Source organism: Typopeltis vanoorti, chromosome 15 (assembly GCF_054136105.1).
Source record: "Typopeltis vanoorti isolate ZY-2024b chromosome 15, IOZ_Tvanoo_1.0, whole genome shotgun sequence".
NCBI classification, from domain to species: domain Eukaryota; kingdom Metazoa; phylum Arthropoda; class Arachnida; order Uropygi; family Thelyphonidae; genus Typopeltis; species Typopeltis vanoorti.
Window position 1 is genome coordinate 120,251,222 of NC_143563.1, and position 19,184 is coordinate 120,270,405.

At 37.8% G+C, this 19,184-nt stretch overlaps 1 protein-coding gene across 5 annotated transcripts in view; it reads right to left on the reverse strand.

Moving 5' to 3' along the window:
• Positions 1–508: 508 nt before the first annotated feature.
• The window catches only part of LOC150099108 (protein disulfide-isomerase A5), a 953,872-nt gene continuing 935,196 nt past the window's right edge, over positions 509–19,184 (reverse strand). For all 5 annotated transcript variants that reach the window (XR_016549469.1, XM_090404751.1, XM_090404750.1 and 2 more), the window contains exon 23: positions 509–631. The gene's annotated coding sequence lies outside the window, so the exon portion shown is untranslated. The remainder of the gene's footprint in view (positions 632–19,184) is intronic.

A 19,184-nucleotide genomic window follows, 5' to 3' on the forward strand; every position in this document is an offset into this window, starting at 1 on the left:
CCTTCACGTATTAGGCCCAGTGGCCTGTTACGGAGCTATCCTTAGCTCTTCTAAGCCATACCCGTCCCGAGGATAAGGTCGGGAAATATGGTAAAAAAAAACAAAAAAAAAACGGTACTGTCCCGTTCAAAACGGTACGTATGGTTAGCATATGTATCCAGTACTTGCCTGCTTGCGGGATGAAAACCACCAGATAAAATGGGGAGAAAAACCCTACTATCCACCCAAGACTGGCTAGCTTGGCTATGGCTGAGAAAGATCCTTAAGCTCATTGCGTCGGCGACGGGAATCGAACCCAGGACACTCTTTTCCCAGACATATGGTTGCGAAGCGCATAGCCACTCTGACATATTTAATAATAAGACTGCTAAAAGTAATAATCTAATGAAAAATGCATATTATTGCTTGTTATTTTGGGTCCTTCAAGTAACTTGGTACACAATATTTCAAGCGAATAAACAGGAAAATATAACACTATGATGGTTATCATGGATCTAAATTCAACAAATAGCTGGAAAGATTTTTTTTATTCAATTTACACAATTAATTTCCATCTCCATCATTGTGGTACACTCTTATCAAATAAGGATTTCTTCTGTTCTTCCAATATTCTCTGGTAGCTTAATGTAAGCTAGAATAGAAAATTATCTGTAAATTTTCAGAATGACTATAAATTCAACATAATAATAATAATAAGAAGAACAATCATCAACATCATCATTAGAGATATCTCCAGAAAGTGAAGGGAGGTCATACGACTAACACCACCTGTCATACATTCTCTTAAATTAATTCATTAAATTCATACAGTACTTCAATAGGCAAACTGTTCACACAGTCACAGTTCTGCGAGGGGAAAAAAAAAAAAAAATTGAACTCTTAAACCCCTTTCATAACTGCACACAAACGTAACTTTCATGAATGTCCCCCTCTCAACTTCACAACGTGACGAAAAGTTTCATCATTCTATCCTATAACTCATGACTACCAGTCCACAAGATACTTTCAGTCCAGGGTCGCATTTATACTTTCGGAGGCCCGAGGCGCAACATCATTATGAGGTCCCCAAAAATAAGCATTTTTTTAGATTATTGAAAATAAAAGTCAACATTTCCATGATAATTAATTTTAGTAACACAATACAACATTGGTATACATATATTTGCATTTTAAAAAAGTATAAAAATAAATCAGTTCAAATTCAAATAAAAAAATTAATAACTAAAAGTTTTTTTTCTGGCTTTGGTTTTAGCAAATATATCTATAATGTCATCATAATTGATTGAGTCCATTACATCTGATTCAATGCATAATAACGACAGGTCACTTGTTTTATTTTGGTGCAAGTTGTTTCTTAAATAATTTTTTATTCGTTTCAACACTGAAAATGAGCGTTCAGCATTTGCATTTGAAATAGGCATCGTAAAAAATATTTTTAAAATTGTTTCTACGTTCGGAAAAGTAGACCTGAACCCATCGTTTATAAATTTGCACATATTTTTAATTGAAGAATTTTCTTCCTGTCAAACATATCTAATATGTCGAAATAGCTTTTTGTTCTTTCATGAATTTCCAAAATTAGCTTATCGCAAATGACATTAAAAGTGTTCACAGCGAAATTTTCTTTCCCATGTAATATAATCTCATTATTAGATTGTGAAACTTCGTCACTCATTTTTTTTCGTTTTTTAACTCTTTCCTTTTCATCTTTAAATTTTGTCTCATCTGTTAATAAATTCGTTTCTTCATTTACAGCAGCAAAACTATTTCTTATATCTAAAATAAAACCAACTAAAGAGTGTAACAAATTATTAGAACCCGATATCGATTTGTTTTCAAATCGATATCGGGTTCTTGTAGAGATTTACTATTAGCATTTATTCGTTGTAAAATTTTGTCCCACATAACTGTTAAAATTGCTGTTTCTGGTTTGTCAAAATGTTCAGCATTGATGAGCTCTCTAATTTAAAATTAGGTTTTTCATGAGGAGAAATGGAAGTAACGCGTCTTTAATTTGTTTATATCCACGTTTCAAAGCCAATATAGCATCAGTTCTTGCGGACCACCTCGTTTCACTTAGTCTTTTAACTGTTAAAGATTTTTTTTACTAAATGTTCAAGATGAAAAGTAATTATATATATTTTGAATAAAACAAAAATATTGCACTGCTTCCGGACAAGATTCCGCGGCATAGTTGCCAATTAAATTTAAGGAATGACTAGAGCACGGTATATAATGTGCAGAGGGACTATGTTTTTTCAGTCTAGCTTGTAAACCTGTACAGATACCTTTCATATTGGCAGCGTTATCATAGCTTTGCCCTCTGCACATTTTTATATCCAAAGATAATTCTTCTAATTTTGTTAATACTACCTCTTCTAAATATAAGGAATTAGGTTGTGTAATTCTGATGAACCTGATAAATGTTTCTCTAATGTCAGAATTTGCGGCAACATAACTAAATATCATAGCTAGTTGGTCATTATGGGCAATGTCTGGCGTTGAATGAGTATTATTGCAAAATAAGCAGCTTCCTTAATTTCTGATATTAATATTTCTCTTGTTTTTTTAGCTATTAACGCTATGAAGTCATCACAAGCATGGTAAGAAAGATAATTTGATCTGCCAGAACCACAGTTGGCGTACATTTTCATGTAATGTTTCTAAAAATCACCAAATTCACTCGAATAATGTAAACACGATAAATAATTTCCGCAAGAATCAGAAAAAATATCATTTGTATTTCCTCTAAATACTAGCCCTAGTTTACCCAGTAACTTAATGGTAGCTATTATTCTTTTTAAAACCTCTCTGAAATAATTTTCTTCAGATTGTATTTGTTTGATCAATTCGACTATTTACAGAACTTGATTTTCTTTTGCGATATGTGCACATCGCTTATATACATATGCTCAGTAGAATGCTCGTGATCACATAAGGTTCGTGTTATATTTCCCCAATTACTAAAATCCTTCACGAAGCTATTATTTGACTTAGAAAACAATTTACAAACAAAGCAGTAAATTCATTTGCTGGTTTATGAAAAAATTAGCCACTCTCGTTTCTCCTTGTTCCATTCGGCTTTTTACAGTAAAAATATGATATATTTACATCCCCCCCCCGTTAACGGATTATTGTAGTTATGTGCACTGTATTTCTTGGATTGACCCTTTTTTTTGCTGCACAATTTATTTATTGTCTCTTCCCAAATAAAAACGACTTTCACATGTGCGAAAATAAATAATCAAAATGTTTACTTAAATTAAGGGGATATTAAAACCCACATAGTTTTAAAACCGAATAAGAAACTATAAAGTATCGGCGACACTAGCGTTAGCCAATGCAAGTGATCCTAGTACGTAGTACAATACCGGACGACTCGTTGCAAAGGTGGGGGAAGTTCAGATCGCTATTCTTAGGTATTTTCCATAATGTAAAAACACGTTTCCTAGGAAATGTATGCTGTTATTACATTATGGAGGGAGGTCACTACCCAGACCGGTTTCAACCTTATGAGTAAGTAAAGCCGTCTCTAAAAATTCGGACGATCCCTAGGCCACTCAATCGTGGGCGAAAGACCGTCCATCTCAGCGTTGGCTCCACTCAGTGATGGCCTTCCACCCACACGCCACCACCGAGCAGAACCGCTCAAATTCCGAAGAAAATCATTCACCGACAAAGCCCCTCAGCGGGCCGTGCCGGAGAACACTTTCCCCGGAGACTCAAATTGCTCCCTTAAGGCAAAAACCCCAAGGGAGCGAACTCATAATAGCCCCCACCGGTTTCAGCCTTTTTTGAGGCTGAAACCGTTGGGGGCTATTGCAACGACTCGTTGCAAAGGTGGGGGAAGTTCAGATCGCTATTCTTAGGTATTTTCCATAATGATTTTCCATAAACATTTCCTAGGAAATGTGTTTTTACATTATGGAAAATACCTAAGAATAGCGATCTGAACTTCCCCCACCTTTGCAACGAGTCGTCCGGTATTGTACTACGTACTAGGATCACTTGCATTGGCTAACGCTAGTGTCGCCGATACTTTATAGTTTACTATATTCGGCAAGAAACTCTGATTCCAATCTTTGAGTTTCTTATTCGGTTTTAAAACTACGTGGGATTTAATATCCCCTTATTTTAAGTAATGTTTTCATTGCCGAAATGAAGCTTATTAGCTCTTTATATTTAAGTAACTTAATGGTTGCACCTGTTTGTATAACTCGTTCGCAGAGTATATAAGTTCTTTTCGCTATACACTTTGGTATTATTAGGTCTAGCTACTCACTGATGAAGCCTCAAAAAAGGCTGAAACCGGTGGGGGCTATTATGAGTTCGCTCCCTTGGGGTTTTTGCCTTAAGGGAGCAATTTGAGTCTCCGGGGAAAGTGTTCTCCGGCACGGCCCGCTGAGGGGCTTTGTCGGTGAATGATTTTCTTCGGAATTTGAGCGGTTCTGCTCGGTGGTGGCGTGTGGGTGGAAGGCCATCACTGAGCAGAGCCAACGCTGAGATGGACGGTCTTTCGCCCACGATTGAGTGGCCTAGGGACCGTCCGAAAATTTTTAGAGACGGCTTTACTTACTCATAAGGCTGAAACCGGTCTGGGTAGTGACCTCCCTCCATAATGTAATAACAGCATACATTTTCCTAGGAAATGTGTTTTTACATTATGGAAAATACCTAAGAATAGCGATCTGAACTTCCCCCACCTTTGCAACGAGTCGTCCGGTATTGTACTACGTACTAGGATCACTTGCATTGGCTAACGCTAGTGTCGCCGATACTTTATAGTTTACTATATTCGGCAAGAAACTCTCTGATTCCAATCTTTGAGTTTCTTATTCGGTTTTAAAACTAAAACTATGTGGGATTTAATATCCCCTTAATTTAAGTAATGTTTTCATTGCCGAAATGAAGCTTATTAGCTCTTTATACTTAAGTAAATCAAAATGTTTGTTTGCATTGGAAATATTATGTCAAATATTTATATTTTTTAAATAACATTTATTGAAATAAATATGACATTTGCTTCCTTTCCTTGCAAAATAAGATTATAAGGGTCGCACATTTCAATTTTAGGAACGATTTTTTAATTTTATTTTTTATTATTTTTTTTTTATGAACAACAAATTACTCGGGGTTTCCGATTGTGAGTCTTTTTAATTTATATCCAATGGTATTTTTTCAGAGATTAGCCTTTGTCTTTTGCTTAAAACTGCAACAGTGCAATTACTTTGGAAAAATAACAAATTCAAGCAAAAAGAAAGTGTGTACATGTTATCTAGCAGTATTTGTGTGTGTGTGTGTGTGTGGTGATAATTTTTTTTTTTTTTGGGGGGGGGGAGAGGAGTTAGCCATTAAAGGCGAATTAATTCTGTTATGAAAATTTTGGAAGTAAAATTTCATTCTGACGCATGCACCTACACATGTTTCAAAAGATATACTGTAGGGAAAATATCGATACTTCAAATCTGCCGCATAATATCGAAATTAGCCGAAAATATGTACATAACAGTTGACTTCATAACTGCCGTTTATTTTGATTTGTAGTGAGTGATTAGTGGGGAAACCAAGAGTTGAAATGCAAAACCAACAGATTACGTTATAAAAATTATGCATTACATGATATGATTCAAGATTTAGGTATGATAACTAACCTTCGAACTAAGATTATGAATAAAATAGGAAACTTAATTTGGAACAGATGGAGGCTGTATTCATTTTTAGATTAGGATTTTCATGAATTTATAAAATAACTGTTTGATAAAAATAATTATCTTCAATCAAGTTCTTGGAGAATTTTAAAATGTATTGGCGATTAAAATAATTAGCAAAAAAAATTTATAGTGACATTGATCTTCCAAAGTGATACAATATGAAGTGAAGAAAGTATGAAAGGATTTATTTTACGCTGGCATTAAAAACTATAATTATACGATAATTATAGTTTATAATTATCGTATAATTATAGATAATTATATACGATAAAAATAAGCAGCAAAATGAATATAACTCATAGGTATTTAGTCTGATATAACTTAGATTTCGGTTACCGAGCAAACAGCAAGCAACTGCGTTTCTTGCTGTAGACCACAGAACGTAGCTACTACGTACTTAATGTAGTTAACTACATTAAGTGTAGTTAACGACCAGTGCCAATTTTGTGCGTATATTTTATGTATTTAGTCTACTGGCAACCGTGCGCTTTGGGATGTATCATCACTTCACCGGTGGTGATGGCACGCTTTGACAATACATTGATTTCTCGTGTTTAAAAATTTTGCCCCAAAATGAGTAATTCAAATAAAAAAAACAACGAACCTATAAATTCAACAGCGATTGGGAAGAAGACTATTGGGAGTCAGTGATTAGAGTCGAGTGTGTTAGTGTTTCGTATCGGGTATTATTGATGATGAATTGTGAATTTAATTGATATGTTTTAGCGATTTTTTATGTTTATTCATTGTAATAGTAGTTAATAGCTTGCTGTTATAAACAGTCGCTTAATTTTCGTCAGTGCATTATCCAGCGTCAACAGAGTGCTCGATCATCAGAGCAGGTAAGACTTTTATTTCATCTTCAAAAACATTTTTCAGGCCCTCTCCTGTTCCCTGCCCTGTGCAGCACTTGGTGGTTGAAGGGACAAGGCAGATCCTTCCCCCACTTCAAGTCTAGATTTAATTATGGATTCACCATATGAGGATCTCTCTTTCAAAGAACTTCTAGCTATTTTTCGGCAAATTGGTAACATTTTGCACACGAAATGGCCAGGAAGAGTTGAAATTCATCAGGTTATGGAGGTCGAGACAGAAGACCCTCAAACCTCCGAAATTTCTCCTCACAGTACACATGACAATGTCACAACAACTGACATAGATTCCAATGATTATCAGGAAGTCAGCAGAAAGAAGAGAAAGAAAGAGTCTCTTGCTGCAGAACCTGAATTTGCACCTCAAATGGACACATCAGCACAATCTAGTGCAAGAACAGAGACAAATATACCGATACAGCCCAAAGAGAGGATCCCACCAGTATTCTTGCGATCTAAGGAAAAATGGTCGTTGCTTGCAGAGACGATGAAGAAAAATAACATCAAGTTCTCATCAGCCAAAAAACACAGATGACGGAGTCCGCATACAGCCTGAAGGAACAACGGACTACCGCCAGCTAACCAGACTTATGGACGATCATAAATTTCCATACCATACTTACCAACTCAAAAGTGAAAAGAACCTCAAGGTAGTGATCAGAGGATTGGTAGAAAACATAACATCAGAAGAAATAGCTACTGACCTTAGATTACAAGGCTTGGAGCCGATCAAGATTTCTCGAATGTATCGAGCAGACAAGCGTCCCATGCCTCTGGTCTTAGTAGAGATCAGTAAAGATCAGAGAGAAATTTATGATCTTAAAATAGTCTGCAACTTGGTCATCAAGACCGAGCCACTAAGAAGAAAGGCATCGGCTGGTCAATGCCATCGCTGCCAAAAATTTGGGCATGCGCAAATGTTATGCAAAGCAGACTACAAGTGTGTGAAATGCAGTGGCAACCATCCCTCGCACACTTGCGTCAAGCCAAAGTCCACACCTGCTAAATGTGCGAACTGCAGTGGCCCACATCCTGCTAACTACAAGGGCTGTTCTCTCCACCCATCCAACCTTCAAAAACCTAGACAGGAGTTAATTCAGCCCACGCAGAAAAATAATGTGAGATCTGTGCCTGAAATCAAAGCACGAAAAGTTACACCAGATAAATCTTATGCTTCTGTGGTTTCCTCACGTAACACCGAGGTACTCCCTGCAGCTAGCAGTCAAAATTCCTCAGCAATTCTCGCTGCCTCACTAGGGGAGATGCTAATGGCCTTCAGCAAAACAAATCCAAGCCAGGCCGATACCAACAAATTCCTTAGGAATACTCACGTCATCTTCTCCATGATTAATGACTAATCCAGATTCAACATCAAATTCTATACAGATAATATTCTGGAATGCAAACGGTCTCAACAACAAAATTTTGGAATTACAGGAACTTATAGATCACTTACAAATTGATATTCTCCTCATTAATGAGACTCACCTACGTCCCTGCAATAATCCCAAACTCAGAAACTACTCATTACTTAGAAATGACAGACTCAATGCCAGAGGTGGAGGCACTGCCATCTTTGTCAGAAAAAGCATCCGCTATAATGCGATTAAGAAGACTAATACATCTAACCTCGAGGAGACAGGCATAGAAATTCATACCAACAATGCAGGCAGCTTAAAGATTTATTCTGTATACAACCCCCCTGGCAAACCTTTACTCCCCTCTGATCTCTCTCAGCTACTAGATACAAATGAAGCAATAATTGTAGCAGGAGATCTCAATTCTAAGCATCCTTTATGGAACAGCAAGAGTTTTAACAACAACGGAATGATCCTCTACAATTTTGCCTTAAAGAGAAATATTGTTACTGCAGGCCCAATCGAGCCAACTCATTATGGAGCGATCGGCAGACCTGATGTTTTGGATATTGCTATTTTTAACAATATTTGTCATCAATTTCAACTTCAAGTGGTTGACGAGCTCAGCTCAGATCACAATCCAGTACTCTTAAGTTTAGGGGGGGAGCCTGAGCTCATTCCCAACCAATCCCACACTAATTTTGCAAAATTCAAGGCTAAAATGAACTCTATCATAGACTCAGTACCTACTATCTCCACCTGTGAAGAAATTGACGTGGCAGTCAGCAATCTTGAATGTAAAATACACGCTGGCTTATCCGCAGCTTGTTCTATTTCCACCCCAGCTCAAGTCAACTCACTTCCTGAAGAAATCCTTGTTCTGATCAGGAACAAAAATAGACTCAGACGCCGCTATCACAACACACTATCTCCGCAAGACCGTCGAGAACTAAATAGAGCATCCAACCAAGTTCGTTACGCATTAAAAGATCACAAAAACCAGCAATGGGAAAGAAAACTGTTCTCTCAAAGCTGAAGATAATTCTCTGTGGAAGTTGACTAAAGCTCTCCGTACAGATCGCTCTAACATCCAGCCCATTCACGGAGAAAGAGGTCTTGTTTACAGAGATAATGAAAAAGCGGAAGCTTTCGTTGATGCCCTCCAGCTTCAGTGCCGTCCTAATTATACGCATGCTGATCTGACCTTCATAGAGAGGATACACCGTCGTGTACGCTCTGTGCTTCGGAAACCTTGTAGCTGTGAAAATATCTGTCCCACCTTACCTAAAGAGGTCTATTCAATCATTAGGAAGCTTAAAAACAAAAAAGCACCTGTCCAGATGAAATTACCAACAAAACAATTAAAGCCATCCCACACAAAGCTGTCATGCATTTAGTAGCCATTATTAATGCAATTCTGAGATTAAATTATTTCCCCTCAAGATGGAAACAAGCTGATATATTCCTTATCCTTAAACCTGGTAAGGCACCACAAATGCCACAGAGCTATAGACCTATCAGTCTTTTATCATGCTTAGGAAAAATCGCAGAAAGAGTCATTCTCAACCGACTTAATGAGGAGGTGAATAAAAATAACATAATTCCGAAAGAACAATTCGGTTTCCGTACCGGACATAGCACTACACAGCAAATTCACAGACTGACTGAATTCATCACTACAGGCTTTAACTGGAAACAGCACACAGGAGCTATCTTTTTAGATGTTGCAAAAGCATTTGATAAGGTGTGGCACAAAGGTCTCATCTATAAATTAATTACAGCCAACATCCCTCTTTACCTTACTAAAATTATTAACTCCTTTCTACAGGACCGTAAAATCCAGGTCAAGTTGCGCGGAATTCGATCCTCACTGAAAAAAATCACTGCTGGTGTCCCTCAAGGCTCGCTGCTCTCACCGCTGCTTTTTAACATCTTTGTTTCTGATGTTCCTAGCACATCACTAACCACTATAGCTAGTTATGCGGATGATATGGCAATTCTTAGCAGATCTCTCAGGCCTAATATTGCTACTCAGCGATTACAAACTGCAGCAAGAAAATTGGAGGACTGGTTCAGAAAATGGAGAATATCTGTAAATGCCAATAAAAGCACTGCCATTCTATTCACACGAAGACAAGCATCTCACTCTGGAGAAGTTAAACTTTTTAACACAGCCATCCCATGGAGAACTAGCACCAAATATCTAGGCATTCAACTTGATAACCATTTAAACTTTAACTCCCACATAGTTTATGCATGCAAAAAAGCAAACTCTGCAATTGTACAACTCTATTCTCTCCTCAATAGAAGAAGTCAAGTTAGCACTGAAAACAAACTAGGGATCTATAAAACAATTATCAGACCATCGTTAACTTACGGATCTCCAGCCTGGGGTCACACTTCCCACACCAACATCAACAAGCTACAAGTTATTCAAAACAAGTGCCTCCGTATGATTTTTAACGCTCCGTGGTTTATCAGAAATGCTCTTACACCGTGATGCCGATATTCCAGATATTCCCACGTTCCTCCATAACAGTGCTGCTGCTTATTTTGCCAAAGCAGCTGTTCATCCAAATCAACTCATTCGAGTCTTCTATGACGAACACGACAGGTGGAAACATAAGCGCCCGAAAACAGCTCTGCTTATCGGTTCAGGTGCCTCCATACAGCCCTAAATAGGGTGAGCCAAGTGCTCGCTAATCTTTAATGCAAGACTATTTCATAGAGACAAAGGGATTGGAGTCCTTGGGACTGATATCCATCATGCCACATCAGTTATCAGTTATCAAGTGTAGTTAACAACATTAACTACACTTAATGTAGTTAAGTGTTCTTTCAGCGTGAAGGATTATCGCACCTTCTAATGGACATGACGGTCAAACAACACTTCTTATCCATGTCCTTTCAGTAGTTGGATAGAATATTATCCAGGTTTGCTGGACGTGTATATACGTCCAGCAAAGAAATGGTACGCTTACATACATGAATTTTATGAAATACTGAGTTCTTGTTAGTTTTATATTCTAAGGAAAGAACAATGTATTTCAAATGGAAGCGGGAAGCCTCACAAATTTTTCAGCATCCTCTAGTTTTTATATTATGAATTTAATATTTAAAAATAAGTATTTAAATTTAGCAACTATAACTACGCTGTTTTTTATTGTTCTTTGTGAGGAGTAAGGTTTTAAAATAAGGCCCCCTAGAGAGTGACGCCCGCATCTTGGCCTAATGATAAATGCGGCCATGTTTCAGTCCCATATTCTACATTCCATAATCCTGATATCTTTGTTACTGTTCTCTGCATCCGTTCTACAGTTTTATTTTATTTCATCCGAATACAAGAAACGAAATCTGCGCTACGGTTGTATCAAGGTTTTCTAAAGAGGCTTTGTTCGTTTATTTGCTTTTGGGTGTAATGCTGTAGGGACAGCTATGGTCATACTGCTCCAAATCGTGTAATATATAAGGGTCAAATATAGGTCTAAAAACTATATACAGTATATATAAAAGTCGAAATAATTGCAGACAATCATAAATGAAACAATTCTTAGATTTAATAAATAAGTAAGAGACAACGTACAAAAAAAAAAAAAAAAAAAAAAAAAAAACGTGTAAAAGAAGAGTATAAAATAGATGAAAAAGTATAAAAAGATATTAAAATTCATAAAATGTACATAAATCCGAGTTTTTTAAAAAGATACTTACTATAATATAAAGTAAATATATATATATATATATATATATATATATATATATATATATATAGGGCTCAGATTATAAAATTGGATAAAAGAATGACTGCGATCGTCGGCGAAATGAGGGCAGTCGAATAAGAGTGATGGATGGCACAGAATCACAAAACTCATACACAAGCATGTCATCACCCCCTCAGAAGGAAGGAGTGAATGAGATGACAATGATCTATGCATAGTGGAGCAAGAACAACTTCCTCTGTTCGAACCTTGCGTGCGCTATATTTTCGGAGTTAATCAGGTTGAGATTATTATTACTCTCTCTGTTCCAAGACAGCTGCCACTGGGATAGGAGATTTTGTCTGATAATCTGTGAATGGGGCAGATGACGGCGGTTTCAGAAACGAGCTTATATATCTCTCTCTCTCTCTCTCTCTCTGCAGTATTTGAAGCCTCGTTTTCCTTAACCCCAACATGGCTTGGAATCTAACAGAAGCACATGTCAAAGTGTAGCTTCCATAACTGAAAACTGTGGCGTTGAATTCGAGAGCACCGGGTGTTGTTGTAGCTCTTAGTCTTCTGACTGCATAATATATTCAACCTTGCAAAGAGAACTTTGCGAGGTTGAATATATTATGCACCTTTGGTAGCGGTACTATCTGATGTGTTTAGGGTAAGCTCTATCGCATACAGGTCTGCAGTAAAGTTACAATCTAGTGGGATTTGTGGAGATACTGTATAATGTTGTCTGTAAAGTCGGGAGATGATCCCACTATGTCCTCCAATTTTGAGCCGAATGTGTAGATACACAAAATCAAAGTATTCAGTTATATCGGTTTCGAAGTGTTGCTGGTAGATATCACGGGTAAAAAATTTTGGTAGCCTGCCGAAAGAAAACGTGCATGCTAACATGTATGACTGTCACTGCTATTTTGGGAGCATTTATATGCAAATAATACAGTTTTATGGAAATCTGTTGGGTGTCGTAGAGATACTGTCGGTGCCAGGTCATTTTGCGCCCTAGGCAAAGTTTACAAGTGCGCCCCTTATTTCATAAACTAAAATGTTTCTAACTGACATTAAACAAAATAAAATTGTCTTTCAGGTTAAATAGGGCTTTTTTTTTTCTTTTTTTTAAAATTAATTTGAAAATTTTCTGTTATAATTCATTTACAAAAAAAAAAAAAAAAAAAAAAAAAAAAAAGTTATAAAATACCGAAATTTAATATTTTAAAATGTTAACGTTTTAAAATATTTATCTTAACTGAATTTTAAATAGTGGTTAGTTCAAATCATTTAGGTAAGGAACAAAAAAGAACCAAGAGTTAAATAGTAAAATAGTGTGATGTGTGAGGGATAAGGAAAAAGAATCGATATCTAAATCATATATCACTATTTAATTTTGATATTTTAGTAAAGTATGAATAAAGCATAGCTTGAAGTTCTGCACCCCTTCATGGCTTGCCTAAATGGTAGCGCCAGCCCTGCGTAGAGATTCTCTCATTGTGGCCGAAGCATACGTGGGAATGCTCTAGCAGGGATTTTATTTAGTTACATATATCAAAGACAGCTGTCGGCATAGAAGTGACAGAAGTGGTTTATTTTCCTCGTACAGACTAGGAATACGTGACATGCGAAATGCTCCATGGAAAAATTCGGATGGCTTGATGGTCAATTGGGTATAGACATCGCAGCGTACTTTCTCTGGCGGAATAGAATTGGGACCCATAGTAAAGTTTTGATCTTATCAATGCTATGTACAAACGAAGTAAAAAACGTCTTTCTTCACTCCAGAGGATGGAAGGTAGGATGTGTACAATGTTCACTGCTTTACGCATTTGTTTCGTACTTGATGTATGTGAGGGAGGAAACTGAGTTTGCTGTCAAACATCAGTCTCAAGAATCGACTTCTGGTGTAAATGGAATTAGTGTCCTAGATCAGGATGAAACCATGTGTGCAGCAAAAGTGCACACAAACTGTCTTCTGCTGTGAAAATGAGAAGCCACCTGCAAGCGCCAATTTCGAGAGATGGTCAACAGCTTGCTGAAACTGTCTGTAGGTAAGATCACGTGAGTGATGGTAAAGTTATTCACATATAGGGCATTACTTACTATTGAAGGAAGTTGTTCTGTTCTTGAGTGCAAAAAGCGCGCCACTTAATAGAGAGATTCCCTCTAACACGAAAACTATGTAAGCCTTTAAGTATTCCAAATCTCCAAGCAGTATCATATGCTTTTATTCATATCGAGGTAGTTACTGGATGTTCACGCTTCAGGAAAGCATTTCTAATGGATGTCTCTAGCTGAACAAAATTAATAGTGGTAGAATATTTTAAGAAGGCAGATTGTGTTCTGAAAAGATGTCTCTCTCCAAAAACCATAAAAGACGAAAGTTAGCCATGTTTTTTTTGAATCGTGCACAAACAGCTGATCAGAGCAACTGAATGGTGGTTATCTGGGAATTTTGGATCCTTCTCTGGCTAAGGAAAGGCAATTATGATTAACTTTTGCTAGGTATTCAGAAATATCCTCTCACAGACTCTTCTGTTGTAAAAGGGAAAGCAGTTGATTTATGGCTGATGTTGACATATCTATTACAATCTTGTAGTGGATATTATCTGGTCCAACAGCAATGAGATAACATTTAGGCAAAGAAGCTTTCATTTCGTGTTTAGTAAACGGGAAGATGCATTTCGAAGCCGTTAGAAGAAAAATAAATTTGTTTTTTTTGCTTTGCTTTTTATGTCAAAGATACACGACACGCTTCAGCGAAAACTTGCTGCGTCTGTCCAGCTTCTAATCGATCAATGGCTCTCCGAGCCATGGATTCCGAGATATCATGCTGCGCTGCCATTTTTAACAAAATAATGGGTGGTGGGTGACACGTTTACAATTGAAGTGATAATTATGCACTCTGGAAGTGAGCGCAACAACCCACACTTTTATACCCCCCCCCCCCACATGCTAATACGGCTAAGACACGTTTCGACAAGTCTTAGCATGATTTTGTACACAGTTGCGTGTTCTACATGTGTTACATTGGTAAATTATTTTTATAACTTTATAATTTACAAGAAAACCAATATATCCCTAATCGTTTTCAGCAGTATAGTACATAGTTGCCCATGTACTATATCACGAGAAAGTGATGGCTACCAAATAGTTTGTTATCACTTCCCCACATAAACATGGGAAAAGAGAGGGCGAGTAGACAGTTAAATCAATGGCAGTGAATGTGCAGGTAGGCATATGAGGAACAATATGTTGTTGTTAAGCAGAGGCTCAGCAACTTTCTCTGATCTTTGCTCGCGCACTATCTACAGTAGTGTGTTATCTTCATTTAAAGCTACCATTAAAAGTGGAGAAAATAACTGCGATATGCCATCATCAAGGTTATCATCATGAGCAGCGGGAGGGATGTTGATACATGCTGTTATGTTTCCGAGAGTCTTATAGCCACTGCGTGTATGCTGATGTTAATTTGGATTTCTCTTAAGTGCGGTATGGTTGCCCAGAAGGATGGCAACTCCTCCCATGGCAGACCCACCCAGTCGTGTCCTTACAACTATGCTAACATTAGGTAGAGCTGGATAATCACTCGATTTCAGGTATGTTTCCTGGAGGCAGCTGCATATTGTTTTATACTTCTGAAGAGAGCCTTGATTTTGTCGGAATCCATGACAATTCCATTGTAGGAATATTTCCATTATTTCTTTTAGGTGGTAGCATCTCGCTTCCTATTATAGTGGTTTTGTTTTTATCATTCATGTTTTTTTTTTTTTTTTTCTTTTTTGAGAATTGAGGATGCCAGTGTTCATTTCTTCATCTGGAAAATATATATATCAGCTAATGGCTTTTTATTCCCGTATAGGGAGTAGGCAAGGCCGTTTAGCCCTATCTAACTTTTGGAGACTGAGTGGGCAGTTCAATCTCTACTGGTGCCCAATCAAAGATAGCTGGCCCAAGGCTATCACTAATTAACCGGCATGCAGTGAAGAGAGATGGCTCAACAAGTGCCGCCATTTCGTGGTCCCTAACGCAATATATTTAATGTCTGAAATAATGTGGGTTCTATGGTCGATCTTCTTGAGTTTACGGGAGAAAAAACCCGCTTGCCCGTGCCAGAGATCGACTAACTCGGGAACAAGTCGAAAAAGGGCTTGGAAAAATTTTCTCTAGTCGACGGCACGATTAGATTCGAAACACTCTTCCTTCGTGCAATCAAGCACCGTGGTGTGCAAACACCAGATCCATTGAGCTACACAGCCTCTTATATATATATATATAATGATAGAAATTCTGAACTACTGAAGATATGCCTGAAAGGGTCCTATACGTGAAAATCTTCTTATTAAAAAAAAGATTTTCACGTATAGTACCCTTTTCAGGCATATCTTCAGGAGTTCATAATTTTTATCATTTGCTGACTCAAAGGAGATAGTGAGCAAATCATATCTTTCAGTGATTGTGGCTGTGAGAAGGTGGGATTGACACTGTCTTTACAGCTGCCTTCTCAGTATAAGTGGTTAGTAGATGTTGCTACTATTGTGGTATAGTGCCTCTTCGTAGCCTGCTATGTGACACATCACTTTCTTTTTAACTTTTGCATCTCCTTTTCTTCCTTCCACCTTTGCATGCTTGGAAGTATCATGGATGCTCTCTCTCTCTCTCTCTCTCTCTCCCGGTTAGAGCATCTTGATGTTTGGATAAATCTTTATTCCCATGCTCTTTACTACCACAATGAGCACAGATGGCAGACCCATGAAAAGCCATTTGAGAATGATCATATTTCTGACACAGTGCACCATAAGGGATTCGGATATAGAGTGGTACTGAATAGTTGAGATATCCCGCTTTGACATGGTGTGAACTAGATGACCATTCGTAGACATCAGAATTCTTCTTATGGCTGCCACTACTTGGCAATTGAGTTTTGAGCATATCTCTTCACAGGGAAGAATTTAAGGAGGTCCCACATGGAGATTATACCTATAAAAAAGGTTCAAGTTTTGTGGAGTGACTGCAATCGATGATCACCTGATGGATGTTGAATGGAGTTCTTTACATTTTTTTTTTTTTTTTTTTTTGGAGTTCCTGCTAATCCGTCTGGTGAGGAAGGGTCACATTTTTCTAATTGGATGTTCGCCTGTTGAGTGTAAGATTAGAAAGTGGTGTGTTCTGTTGGTTCTATGGTTTCTATACTTGGTTGGGGTTTGTTGATGGTACCTGATAAACAATATGATGAGGTGTTCTTTCTCAGGAGTTGAATTCAGTACCAGGGCTCCCCACCCATCACGCAGTCACAAATGGACACTCATTCACTAGCATGCAATGAAGGCGCTTGGGAATGGAATGCCACAGCGTTACTCCAGACGCTAAATGAGCATCCTAGCAATGACTTGGCCCTGTCCTCAGACCATGGGGAAGGAGACTTATTACAACACACTTGACCCTTGCAGGCAAGTTCACTAGCCAATTGATCGTGGCAGGTTTCATCCATGACCATCCCAAACTAGTGCAAAGACTTAAGGATTTCCCTTTTCGGATGTTCACAGGCTGTCCCGCAAGGCACACACAGTAGTAAGATGCTAGATCACAGTGATGGTGGTCTAGAATACAGAATATTAAGAAAGACTCACGAGAAGTAGTGTGAAAAGTAGGGAAGGCATAGACAAAGAATAAGAATTAAAAGGGCGAGTACCATCATTAAGGAGGACCCTACCTCTAACATTAACAGGTGCTTCACATGAAATGGTTCCAAAGAGGCAAAATGGCTTTCTTATCCTTACATGTCAATTTCATTTCAACATCGCAATTATCCTCTCAGTGGAATTTGTAATTTTTGCTCTGCCACCTTTGAATTTCAAATTCCTATTCACTATAACTGCAAGTTTTCCACCCTCATCAGTTTTTCCAAGTACAATCGCACCGCTATATTATTGGTGCAATTATGCTTTTAGATCAGGGCCCCTGAGAGGAATTTTATCAGGGTACAAAGTTTCTTTTGGGTCCCTTAATTTCTCTATTAGTCATTCCGTTTTTATGGCTCCCAGACCAAGGTAAAATGTACCCCCCCCCCACTCTCAGAGAAGTTTTGGATATCTAATCATGCCAAAGTACATAACTTTACACCTACTGCAGATGAATTGATAGATTATTAGCATTTGCCCACTTTCAGCATTATTCTGTAAGTGCTGTATATCATTAGCATTCTTGATTGCTCTACTTATTTTTGCATCATTACTAAACAATTGAGCATCTCATGTCAGTAGTATACCCCACTGATCTCCTTAAATCTTGCAGATTCATCCCCTCCTGCATATACCACTTTCTGCTACCTGTCTGTCAGCCAGTCACTTAGTTTATATTTTTCCGTTTACGCCACAGCCTTTCATGTGGCATGCTATCAAATGCCATAGCAAAGTTAAACAGTATTATAGTTTATTCATAATCTTTATTCAACTACGCCATAGCATTATTACAAAATAAGACAAGTTGCTTAGATACAACCTCTCTCTTTAGTAAACCCACACTATTCCATGCAAAGCAGAGCTTATTGGTCAACCCATTTCTGTATTTGAATTTTTATCAACTTCTGGAAAATCACAACCACTCCAGAGATACCGAGAAGTCAACAATTAGACAAATAAGTCTTTGCACCACCTTGTGCAGTGGGATCATTACCTGTTCTTTCCAGAGCTGAGACTCTTATGAGGTGTGGCTATTAAATAACAAGATTGGTTGCAAAAATGTGGTTTATTATTACAATTGTACAACTTAATTGTTATCCCCTCCTCTATCTATCTATACACCATGCGTACGAATTTTCCATTGTTGGAAGCAGTGCTGCAAGTCTTCAGGTGTTATCTGCTTCAGAAGCGCTGCTGTTTTCTTCTTTACCTCATCCACTGACTGAAAATGGGTGCCTTTCAATGCGAATTTCAACTTTGGAAAAAGATAAAAGTCACATGGAACTAAGTCTGGCGAGTAAAGTGGATGGTCCAACACTGGGATCTTCTTATCAGCCAGATGCTGCTTTACAGACAGTGCATTATGGGCTGGAGAGTTGTCCTAATGGAGAATCTAAGCGTTGTTCTTCCACAGATCAGGTCTCTTTTTCTTCACTCATTCTCTCAGCTTGGCCAAAACCTTAAGGTAATAATGTTGGTTAACTGTCTGACCCTCTGGTACCCATTCAACCATAATGGTTAAATATGTACTTTAAATTAATGCGCTGCTCGAGTTTAATGTTAGGCATTATTCCGGCAAAGCGACTTCACACGTGTTTCTTTTATAATTGCCTACAGACTAACTAAGGAGCGACAGCGAACAATGCTTATGTCAACTCCGTCTAGAACCTTCAAGGTCATTCACGGCACAAGCGCATCACGCTGCTACGAGTACATGATTCACAGTGCACTTTGTCTTTTATTTAATAGCCACATCTTGTATACAAATAGGTCAAGGATCTGGCCAATTCGGCTGAACATTCCTTTAGCAGATATATGGATATCTTATCCATCCCTATTGCTGAATTCTTATGAAGGT